Raw genomic sequence first — 12,097 nt, forward strand, 5'->3', positions numbered from 1 at the left:
ACGATTTATTCAAGTAAGAAATCGCGATTTTCTTACTATTGGAGGGTGACCTCCTAGTTGGCTTGGTGGTTGGTGCTCCAATGACCTCTTTGTGGAAGACTGTAAAGAGGCACGGGCATCTCCTTCATGGAGTTTGTGAAGTGGTTGTGGAGCTTGTGATCTCCGGAAAATCTAGCCATAAGTGAAAGGCTTTTGTCCTTTGTGGAATTGGCTTGGAGAATAAGGCGAGCCTTTGTGCCGTTCAGGATACCTTCATGGTAACCCACATCTCTAATGTGACGTATCTCTCTTCATGTGCGGGAACACAAGAATACATCTTCGTCTCCGCTTGCCTCTCCGCTTGCCTCGGTTATCTCTATACCCAAGTTTACTTCCTTGTGATAGCCATTGTGCTTGAAGTAATTATATCTTGCTTATCACTTGTGATATATATCTTTACCTATCTTGCTTATCTCTAGTTGTTGGTGAACTTACTTGATCCTAGTTTATTTAGTTTTTGTGATTGTAAAATAAAAGTTAGTTTAATTCTGCATTCTTACAAGACAAATCATATTCACCCCTCTATGCATCATCTTAACCTTTTAATCCTAAACCTTGGCCTTCAAAGCTAGGTTTCGTCCTCCCTTGTGCATTCCTAAAACCTAAGCACGAGCATCCTCGCAATCTTCTTAGCAACTTTCAAAGCTTTGATTCTTGAACGACATCATTGGAGGACACTTGAAGAAAGTTGTATATTCCTTTGATTTTTTGATCTTTTGTTCTTAATAAGGCAAGAAGGTGGAATGTACTTCCTCTTTGTACACCCATCATCTCCATGAGATGCACCATGGCAAAGTTGTTACTTTGCATACTTGCATTGACAATAAACAAATCAGTGAGAGCTTCTCATGCTTTCTTTGTAGTACGTAGTGAGGTGACGAATATGTGGCATATCCTTTGGACCCACGGCTTGTTGAATGATGTACAAGGCAGATATTACTACATAACCGGACATACGAGGCGGTTCCCTACCATAGGCTGGATGTGGCGATCCCATCCGCCGTCCGAAGGCATTGAGTAGACTATAACCCACTTCTGTTCAAGTCAAGTTGTCGGGATTATGTGCCTTGAACCCTTGACAAATTCTACAAGATAAGGAGCAGCAAGGCTTGGTAGGTCATAAGAACCATGCACTCACCGTATCAAAGAAAAAAACAGGCGTATAAGATAAAGACAATTGAGGTACCCATTGCTAGAAGAACTAGTGCTAGGCTAAAATTAAAAAATGATATAATGAAGGATAGTTTTTGAAATAGTAATGGTTTTAAGGATCTAACAAAGCATTTAATAGTTCAAGAGACAATTAGGGAACGTAAGCTGGATTTCTTTATTGTTATAGAAACAGGGAAAAACAATTTTTCAGTACCTTTCCTTCAAAATTTGTCAGTTGATTTGGAATATGTTTGGTACTGCCTTCCCCCTATTGGAAGATCCCAGGGGTATGCTGGTGGGGATCATTCGCAAACTATTTTGGTTAATTCTTTTGTTGCTGGAGATAGATGTGTTAAGTTTCATCTCTCTTCAAAGGCGTATAATTTTGAGTGGTCTCTTGTTGTAGTATACAGCCCAGAATGTTCAAAAAGGTGAGTTTATGGCTGAGTTTGGTCGCTTTTTGATGATGATGTCCGTCCTATGTTAGTTTGCGGAGATTTTAACATTACTCGCCCCGTAGGAAGAGAAGAACAATGATAATTTTGATACTTGATGGCCATTTATTTTTAACGCAATTATTGAAAGTTTTGATTTACGAGAATTAGTTCTCTCAAGAAGACAATTTACTTGGGACAATAGAAGACAAACTCCCGCATACGAAAAGCATGACAAAATTCTTGCTAGTGTATTGTGGGAACAAAAATTTCCTCTAATAAGCAATAGAGTTGTATCAAGATCGGGGTCAGATCACACGCATTTGCTTTTGGATTCACATGACCAAGCTCACCTAGGAAATAAAGCTATGTTTTCTTTTGAACTGTCTTAGCTTCAACATGACCATTTGTATAATATGGTGGCTCAAGAGTGGGATGCTATAAGCTATGGAAATACTCCAATGGAGAGATGGCAGAACAATATCCGCCATCTTCATAATTTGCTTAGGTTTGGGCTAGGAATGAAAGTAGCGGTTATATAAAAAAAGGAGAAACGATGTTTGCTTGAGGTAATTGATAATCTTGATCTCAAAGCTAAAAATGGTCCACTCACTGCCTCTGAGAGGGAGGCGATGAGGGATGCCAATGAGAAAGTGGACAAGTTGTGCCGAGACGAAGAGTCCAAAGGGGCACAATGAGCTAAAGTAAAGCATATTCGGGAAGGAGGCAATAAAACTAAATATTTCACTTAATTGCAAATGGAAATCATCGTAGGAAAAAAATCTTCCAACTTGAACAAGATGAGGGGACGGTCATTGGGGCTCCGATTCAGAATCTATTCTCGATGGTTGAGTCTGAGGTCCATTATATCCCACAAATTTCCATAGAGGAAAATTGTATTCTTGCATCCGACTTTGAGGATAAGAAGGTGTTTGAGGCTGTAATCCAAATGAAAAAGAATAAGGCACCAAGATCTGATGTTTTTTATGATTCTTTTTAGGGGAAGTCAGAAAAATAGATGTTATGGATTTGTTTTAGAGTTTTCAACGGGGACAGCTATCATTATTTCATCTTAGTTAAGGCACCATCATTGTTCGTCCTAAGAAGGAGAATGCAATTCAAATCCAACAATATAGACCGATTTGTTTTCTAAACATAAGCTTTAATTTTTTTAACAAAGTAGGTATAAATAGAGTTACCAAGGTGGCACATGTTGTAATTAGACCAACACAAACCACGTTCTTGCCTGGTAGGAATATTTTTGAAGGTATCATTATTCTTCATGAGATTATCTATGAACTTCGTAGGAAGAAAATGGACGGTGTGTTACAGAAAATTGGTTTCGAAAAAGCATATGATAAGATTAAGTGGCCGTTTTTGAAACAAGTAATGCGTATGAAAGGTTTCGATCCTAAGTGTTGCTAGTGGATTGATCATTTTTTTAGTCAGGGGAGTGTTGGTATCAAAGTAAATGATGACATTAGTTAACAGTATAATGGAACGACCTAGGAGCCACCATAGCAATTTTATGTTCTGGACCGTCCGATCATGCACTTGAATGGTTCAGATTGCCTCCACGTCATCTCATCCTTCCCGCAGGGCCATGAACCTGGTTCGCTTCGTGAAATCGCTCTAAATGGGTCAACTAATCATTGTTGGGCTGCTACTCCCCTGATCGAGCTAGGGGAGTTCTGGTTAATTAGACCGTGTAAGTCTCATATGGGCTTAGAGGCCTTTTAGAATCCGCGTTGTCGTCCTCGTGGAAAAATTGTCAGCCAAAGCGACGAGGTCTTCTCATTAATCGGGCCACACCGTACGTGCGGTCGATCCCTTCAACAACCCAACTCCTGCCCTTATGTATCGGCTGCGGCGGAGTTTCCTCTGCGCGACTCGATCTGGATGGGTGTAACATCCCTTTTTCTCTAAACCTAATTAGGGTTGTTTGTGCATCATGAGCATCATGGTATTTTCCTAGGGAAATTGCATAAGGAAATAATCTTGGAAAACCCTAATGTTATGCAAAAACCCTCTAAATTCAAATCCTCTCAAATGTTTCAGAAGTTTCAAACTGAAATATGTTGCATTTGTGCTTTGTTAAGAAGTACATTTGTTATTTTGAAAGTTTAAGAAAGTTTGAAGTTTCAAACCTATTTCAAAGAGCAAAAGAGTTTGAAAAAAAGTTAGAAAAAGAGAAGAGAGAAGAAAACCCCCTCTCCACTGTTCTGGGCCAACATCCCAACTCTCCTCTCTCCCCTCCTCTCTCTGCGCCGCCCAGCAAAGGCCCAAGCAGCCCAACTCGGCCCAGCAGAAAGTTTTCTGCAAAATCTTCATCTCCCCCGCAAAACCAAGGTGCTGTCTGGCAGCTCGTCGGCCGCCCGATGGTCGCCGCGCGCGGAGATGCCCGCCGCCGCCCCCCAGCCAACAATAAAGCCTTCTCCGCCGCCAGGACGAACCCTAGACGCCGCCTTTTTCCTCTCTCTCTCTCACTCTCTCCGCCTCCTCCCGCTCGAGGCCGAACCCTAGCCGACCAGCAACCGCCGTGCCCCGTTGTTTCAGGCCACCCGAAGCTACGGCGAGTGGCCCCTGAGCACCACCGGCCTCTCGTCGTTCGCCTCATCCATGCGCAGGTGCAAGGAAGCCCAGAGACGAGCCAATCGGGCCCTCCGTCCCCGCTGATGTCTACGCACGCTTCTATTCCTGTAGACAGTGTTGGGCCTCCAAGAGCATAGGTTTGTAGAACAGCAGCAAGTTTCCCTTAAGTGAATCACCCAAGGTTTATCGAACTCAGGGAGGTAGAGGTCAGAGATATCCCTCTCAAGCAACCCTGCAATTACGATACAAGAAGTCTCTTGTGTCCCCAACAAACCTAATACACTTGTCAGATGTATAGGTGCACTAGTTCGGCGAAGAGATAGTAAAATACAAGTGGTATAGATGGTGGTAATATTGCAGGAAGTAAAGATGCAGTAACACAGTAAACAAGCGATGTTTGCAGTATTTGGAAACAAGGCCTAGGGATCATACTTTCACTAGTGGACACTCTCAACATTGATCACATAACAAATAAATAACTTCTCCTCACTTGTGCTACATACACTCTCTTGTTTGATAACAAACACCATTCATTGTGTAGGGCTACAAGAGCTCCCTCAAGCCGGAGTTAACAAGCTCCACAACATTCGGAGTTCATATTTAAGTAACCTCTAGAGCATAATAGATCATTGCAATTTAGACCGAGTACTAACATAGCATACACACCGTCACCAATAAGCTATGAAAGGGGGAATAGATCTCATCAATACTATCATAGTAATAGTTAACTCCATAATCTACAAGAGATTACAATCATAACCTACGCCAAGTACTACATGATGCACACACCGTCACCTTTACATCATGAAGGAGGAATAGACTACTTTAATAACATCACTAGAGTAGCACATAGATTAATAGTGATACAAAGCTCATCATATGGATCTCAATCATGTAAAGCAGCTCATGAGATCATTGTATTGAGGTACATGAGAGAGAGATTAACCACATAGCTACCGGTAGAGCCCTTAGCCTCGAGGGAGAACTACTCCCTCCTCATCATGGGAGACAGCAGCGGCGATGAAGATGGCGGTGATGTCGATGGAGATGCCTTCCGGGGGCAATTCCCCGTCCCGGCGGCGTGCCGGAACAGAGACTTCTGTCCCCCGAATCTTGGCTTCACGATGGCAGCGGCTCTGGAACTTTTCTCGTATCGTGGCTTATTCTCCTCGAAGTTTTAGGTCACGAAGGCTTATATGGGCGAAGAGGCGGAGTCGGAGGGGCCCTGGGGCAGCCAGACCATAGGGGGGCGCCCCCCTTGGCCGCGCCGCCTTGTGGGGTGGGGCCCCCCTGGCTCTCCTCTGGCCCCTCTTCGGTGCTCTAGAAGCTTCAGGGAAAAATAAGATATTGGGCGTTGATTTCGTCCGATTCCGAGAATATTTCCTTTCTAGGATTTCTGAAACCAAAAACAGCAGAAAACAACAACTGGCTCTTCGGCATCTCGTTAATAGGTTAGTGCCGGAAAATGCATCAAAACGATATAAAGTATGAATAAAACATGTAGATATTGTCATAAAACTAGCATGGAACATAAGAAATTATAGATACGTTGGAGACGTATCAGGCATCCCCAAGCTTAGTTCCTACTCGCCCTCGAGTAGGTAAACGATAACAAGGATAATTTCTGAAGTGACATGCTATCATAATCTTGATCAATACTATTGTAAGCATATGAGATGAATGCAGCGATTCGAAGCAATGGTAAAGACAATGAGTAAACAACTGAATCATATAGCAAAGACTTTTCATGAATAGTACTTTCAAGACAAGCATCAATAAGACTTGCATAAGAGTTAACTCATAAGCAATAAATTCTTAGTAGAAAGCTTTGAAGCAACACAAATAAAGATATAAGTTTCAGCGGTTGCTTTCAACTTCAACATGTATATCTCATGGATAATTGTCAACATAAAGCAATATAACAAGTGCAATAGGTAAACATGTAAGAATCAATGCACACAGTTGACACAAGTGTTTGCTTCTAAGATAGAAAGAAGTGGGTAAACTAACTCAACATAAAGTAAAAGAATGGCCCTTCGCAGAGGGAAGCATGGATTACTATTATTGTGCTAGAGCTTTTCATTTTGAAAACATAGAAACAATTTTATCAACGGTAGTAATAATTCATATGTGTTATGTATAAGACATCCTATAAGTTGCAAGCCTCATGCATAGAATACTAATAGTGCCCGCACCTTGTCCTAATTAGCTTGGATTAACACGGATTATCATTGCATACATATGTTTCAACCAAGTGTCACAAAGGGGTACCTCTATGCCGCCTGTACAGAGGTCTAAGGAGAAAGTTCGCATTGGATTTCTCGCTTTTGATTATTCTCAACTTAGACATCCATACCGGGACAACATAGACAACAGATAATGGACTCCTCTTTTAATGCTTAAGCATTCAACAACAGATAATATTCTCATAAGAGATTGAGGATTTGTGTCCAAACTGAAACTTCCACCATGATTCATGGCTTTAATTAGCGGCCCAATGTTCTTCTCTAACAATATGCATACTCAAACCATTTGATCATGAAAATCGCCCTTACTTCAGACAAGACGAACATGCATAGCAACTCACATGATATCCAACAAAGGTGTAATAGTTGATGGCGTCCCCAGAAACATGGTTACCGCTCAACAAGCAACTTATAAGAAATAAGATACATAGCAACATATTCAATACCACAATAGTTTTTAAGGCTATTTTCCCATGAGCTATGTATTGTAAAGGCAAAGAATAGAATTTTAAAGGTAGCACTCAAGTAATGTACTTTGGAATGGCAGAGAAATACCATGTAGTAGGTAGGTATGGTGGACACAAATGCCATAGTTTTTGGCTCAAGGATTTGGATGCACGAGAAGTAATCCCTCTCAATACAAGGCTTAGGCTAGCAAGGTTGTTTGAAGCAAACTCAAGTATAAACCGGTACAGCAAAACTTACATAAAAACATATTGCAAGCATTATAAGACTCTACACTGTCTTCCTTGTTGTTCAAACACCTTAACCAGAAAATATCTAGACTTAGAGAGACCAATCATGCAAACCAAAATTTAACAAGCTCTATGTAGTTCTTCATTAATAGGTGCAAAGTACATGATGCAAGAGCTTAAACATGATCTATATGAGCACAACAATTGCCAAGTATCAAATTATTCAAGACATTATACCAATTACCACATGAAGCATTTTCCGTTTCCAACCATATAACAATGAACGAAGCAGTTTTCAACCTCCGCCATGAACATTAAAAGTAGCACTAAGAACACATGTGTTCATATGCAACAGCGGAGCGTGTCTCTCTCCCACACAAAGAATGCTAGGATCCGATTTTATTCAAACAAAAACAAGAACAAAAGCAAACAGACGCTCCAAGTAAAGCACATAAGATGTGACTGAATAAAAATATAGTTTCACTAGAGGTGACATGATAAGTTGTCGATGAAGAAGGGGATGCCTTGGGCATCCCCAAGCTTAGATGCTTGAGTCTTCTTGAAATATGCAGGGATGAACCATGGGGGAATCCCCAAGCTTAGACTTTTCACTCTTCTTGATCATATTGTATCATCCTCCTCTCTTGACCCTTGAAAACTTCCTCCACACCAAACTCGAAACAAACTCATTAGAGGGTTAGTGCATAATCAAAAATTCACATGTTCAGAGGTAACACAATCATTCTTAACACTTCTGGACATTGCCCAAAGCTACTGAAAGTTAATGGAACAAAGAAATCCATCAAACATAGCAAAACAGGCAATGCGAAATAAAAGGCAGAATCTGTCAAAACAGAACAGTCCGTAAAGACGAATTTTTCTGGGGCACTTAACTTGCTCAGATGAAAAAGCTAAAATAGAATGAAAGTTGCGTACATATCTGAGGATCACGCACGTAAATTGGCAGATTTTTCTGAGTTACCTACAGAGAATTCTACACAAATTCGTGACAGCAAGAAATCTGTTTCTGCGCAGTAATCCAAATCTAGTATCAACCCTACTATCAAAGACTTTACTTGGCACAACAATGCAATAAAATAAAGATAAGAAGAGGTTGCTACAGTAGTAACAACTTCCAAGACACAACAAAACAGTAGCAAAAATAAAAACATGGGTTATCTCCCAAGAAGTGCTTTCTTTATAGCCATTAAGATGGGCTCAGTAATTTTAATGATGCTCGCGCAAGAAATAAGAGTTGAAGCAAAAGAGAGCATCAAGAAGCAAATTCAAAACACATTTAAGTCTAACCCACTTCCTATGAAAAGGAATCTTTTAAATAAACAAGTACTGAAAGCACATAGCAACAAGCACAGAAAGGCAATACAAGCGCAACTTCAATATTCTCAACATAAAGAGGGGAAACTTAATATTATTAAGATGCATATAACCATGTTTTCCTCTCTCATAATAACTTTCAGTAGCATCATTGATGAAATCCACAATATATCCATCACTTAAAACATTCTTATCATGGTTCATGTGCATAAAAGTATCATTATTTTTGGCATAAGAAAAACTCTTCCCATTAATAATAATTGGAGCAGGATCATTATCAAGAATTTGAACATGGTAAACAAGTTGCATACTAAAGAAATGGTTTTTGGCAATCCCATCATAACTATGACAAGTTTCATAAGGATAATTATAACATGTGTCATATCCATCTCTATAACCAGAATATATAATATCATCTTTTTCACTAAAAGTAAAGGTCTCAAATATAGGATCTTCAAGCACAACATCCCCAAGCTTAGAGCTTTCAATATCAACATTTAAGGGAACATGAATAGTGCTAACATCATTACTTTCATAATCAGTACCAAAGAGATTTCCAATATCAAAGGTAGTGTGCTCTTCCAAATCATGATCACTAATATGGGTAAAGGGCATAGGAAGATCATTGTACTCAGATTCATTATCATAATAATCATTAGGAGCAACATACTTACGGTTACCTATCGTTATCTCATACACGCGGGGATATGCCGTTACCTCTTTCTTTTTATTCCTCCTCTTCTTCTTCTTCGTTCCCTTCTTCTTCTTCTTCTTCTTCTTCTTCTTCTTCTTCTTCTTCTTCTTCTTCTTCTTCTTCTTCTTCTTCTTCTTCTCCTTCTCCTCGTTCCCTTCTTCAGGAGTGAGAGGCTTGAAGGGAGGCTTCTCCACATAACCTGATTTATTTCGAGAAATAATAGAAGAAACTTGGGGGGATTCCTCCTTTTCATTAATAAGTTCAAAACACACAGCGGTCCTATCATATTTTGGCAAGGTATCATCTTCTAAGATATTCCATATGTAAGTATTTGTATGGCAATTATTAATGCAATAAGAAAGACACCCATGCAGGACATCATCAATATCAAGATCACTCATATGTAACAAAGAGATTTTTCTTGATAACTCTTCACACCCCAAAAATAAAGTAAGTTCATCATGCTGATTAGGAAGGATTTCATCATCACAATACAAATTTGTAGCACTCATGGGGTTTGAATTATCATTGGAGGAACATTGAAAATTAAAATGACCCACTCTATGGCAAAGTTCACAAATAAAAGGATAGAGGGCACAAACTTTTTTCACCAAGATCATCTAGAGCCCTAAACCACTTTCTAGTTTTTTCATTCCTATGATGGATACAATATTCATCTTCGATTTGATTAATTCCACAAGGTCTATGCATTCCACAAAAATTAACATGCTTATAAGAAATAGTATTTTCAGAAGTTTGGGCATGTTTATTGCAATCATTAACAACAATTTCATTTTCCATGCAAGTTTCTTTAAAAGGTTCATGATACATGTACCAATTTTCTTTAGGAACATTAATATGAGAAGCAAAGGCTTTATAGCAATCGATCATAATTTGAGGATCAAGACCATATTTAGCACTAAGCTCTTGAAAATCAACAGTTTCAATGAAAGACTTAATGCATTCATATTCATAGTTTATACCTGATTCTTTACCTTTGTCGTTCTCCCAATCTTCAGCGTTCTCCTGAATCCGATTAAGAAGGTCCCATTTAAACTCTTCTTTATTGTGCGTGAATGATCCAGAACAAGCAGTATCCAGCAAGGTTTTATCTTGAAAAGAAAGTCTTGCATAGAAATTATCAATGATGATATTACCAGGAAGCTCATGAATGGGGCATTTGAGCATTAAAGACTTCAATCTCTCCCATGCTTGGGCAATACTCTCTCCATCATGAGGCCAGAAATTATATATGCGGTTTCGGTCTTTGTGAATTTCACTTGGAGGATAGAATTTAGAATAAAATAGAGGCACAATATATCCTTCCAATCAAGAGAATGCCATCCTTCAGCAGTTTATACCAATGCGCCGCTTTACCAGACAATGACATATAGAATAATTTCTTCTTCACTTCATCCATAGAGATACCTGCACACTTGAATAACCCACATAATTCATGCAAAAAGAGTAAATGATCTCCAGGATGGACAGCTCCATCCCCTTCATAGCGGTTATCCACAACACGTTCAATAATTTTCATGGGTATCTTGAAAGGAATACTTTCAGTAGGTGGATTTAAAATGTCACAAGCATCATTAGAGTTATCGCATATGGGAGATAAAGCATTATCAGAGCAAATTTTCTCCCCTAAAGATGGGAAGCTAAAAAGATCACAAAAACTAGCTTCCCCAAGCTTAGACTTCTCCATAGCATTAGCAGTAATTGCGTTCATACTAATAACTTTGCTACTAGCATGCAAATAAGGTTCCATAGGTTTTTTAATTTTCGCATCACATAATTCATGTCTTATTTCAGGAAATAGATTAAAAAGCTCACTGTTGTTTTCCATTATGCCTAACTAGTGAAAAATAAAAACAAGAAACAAAAAGATGCAATTGCAGGATCTAAAGGAAATAGCTTCGAGCACTCACACACCGGCAACAGTGCTAGGAAATAGCTTAGTAGTCGGAGGATGTGAATACCTTTTACCTTACCTCCCCGGCAACGGCGCCAGAAAATAGCTTGATGTCTACGCACGCTTCTATTCCTGTAGACAGTGTTGGGCCTCCAAGAGCAGAGGTTTGTAGAACAGCAGCAAGTTTCCCTTAAGTGAATCACCCAAGGTTTATCGAACTCAGGGAGGTAGAGGTCAGAGATATCCCTCTCAAGCAACCCTGCAATTATGATACAAGAAGTCTCTTGTGTCCCCAACACACATAATACACTTGTCAGATGTATAGGTGCACTAGTTCGGCGAAGAGATAGTAAAATACAAGTGGTATAGATGGTGGTAATATTGCAGGAAGTAAAGATGCAGTAAAACAGTAAACAAGCGATGTTTGCAGTATTTGGAAACAAGGCCTAGGGATCATACTTTCACTAGTGGACACTCTCAACATTGATCACATAACAAATAAATAACTTCTCCTCACTTGTGCTACATACACTCTCTTGTTTGATAACAAACACCATTCATTGTGTAGGGCTACAAGAGCTCCCTCAAGCCGGAGTTAACAAGCTCCACAACATTCGGAGTTCATATTTAAGTAACCTCTAGAGCATAATAGATCATTGCAATTTAGACCGAGTACTAACATAGCATACACACCGTCACCAATAAGCTATGAAAGGGGGAATAGATCTCATCAATACTATCATAGTAATAGTTAACTCCATAATCTACAAGAGATTACAATCATAACCTACGCCAAGTACTACATGATGCACACACCGTCACCTTTACATCATGAAGGAGGAATAGACTACTTTAATAACATCACTAGAGTAGCACATAGATTAATAGTGATACAAAGCTCATCATATGGATCTCAATCATGTAAAGCAGCTCATGAGATCATTGTATTGAGGTACATGAGAGAGAGATTAACCACATAGCTACCGGTAGAGCCC

The sequence above is a fragment of the Lolium perenne genome, chromosome 4 (assembly GCF_019359855.2).
Source record: "Lolium perenne isolate Kyuss_39 chromosome 4, Kyuss_2.0, whole genome shotgun sequence".
In the NCBI taxonomy this organism is placed as follows: domain Eukaryota; kingdom Viridiplantae; phylum Streptophyta; class Magnoliopsida; order Poales; family Poaceae; genus Lolium; species Lolium perenne.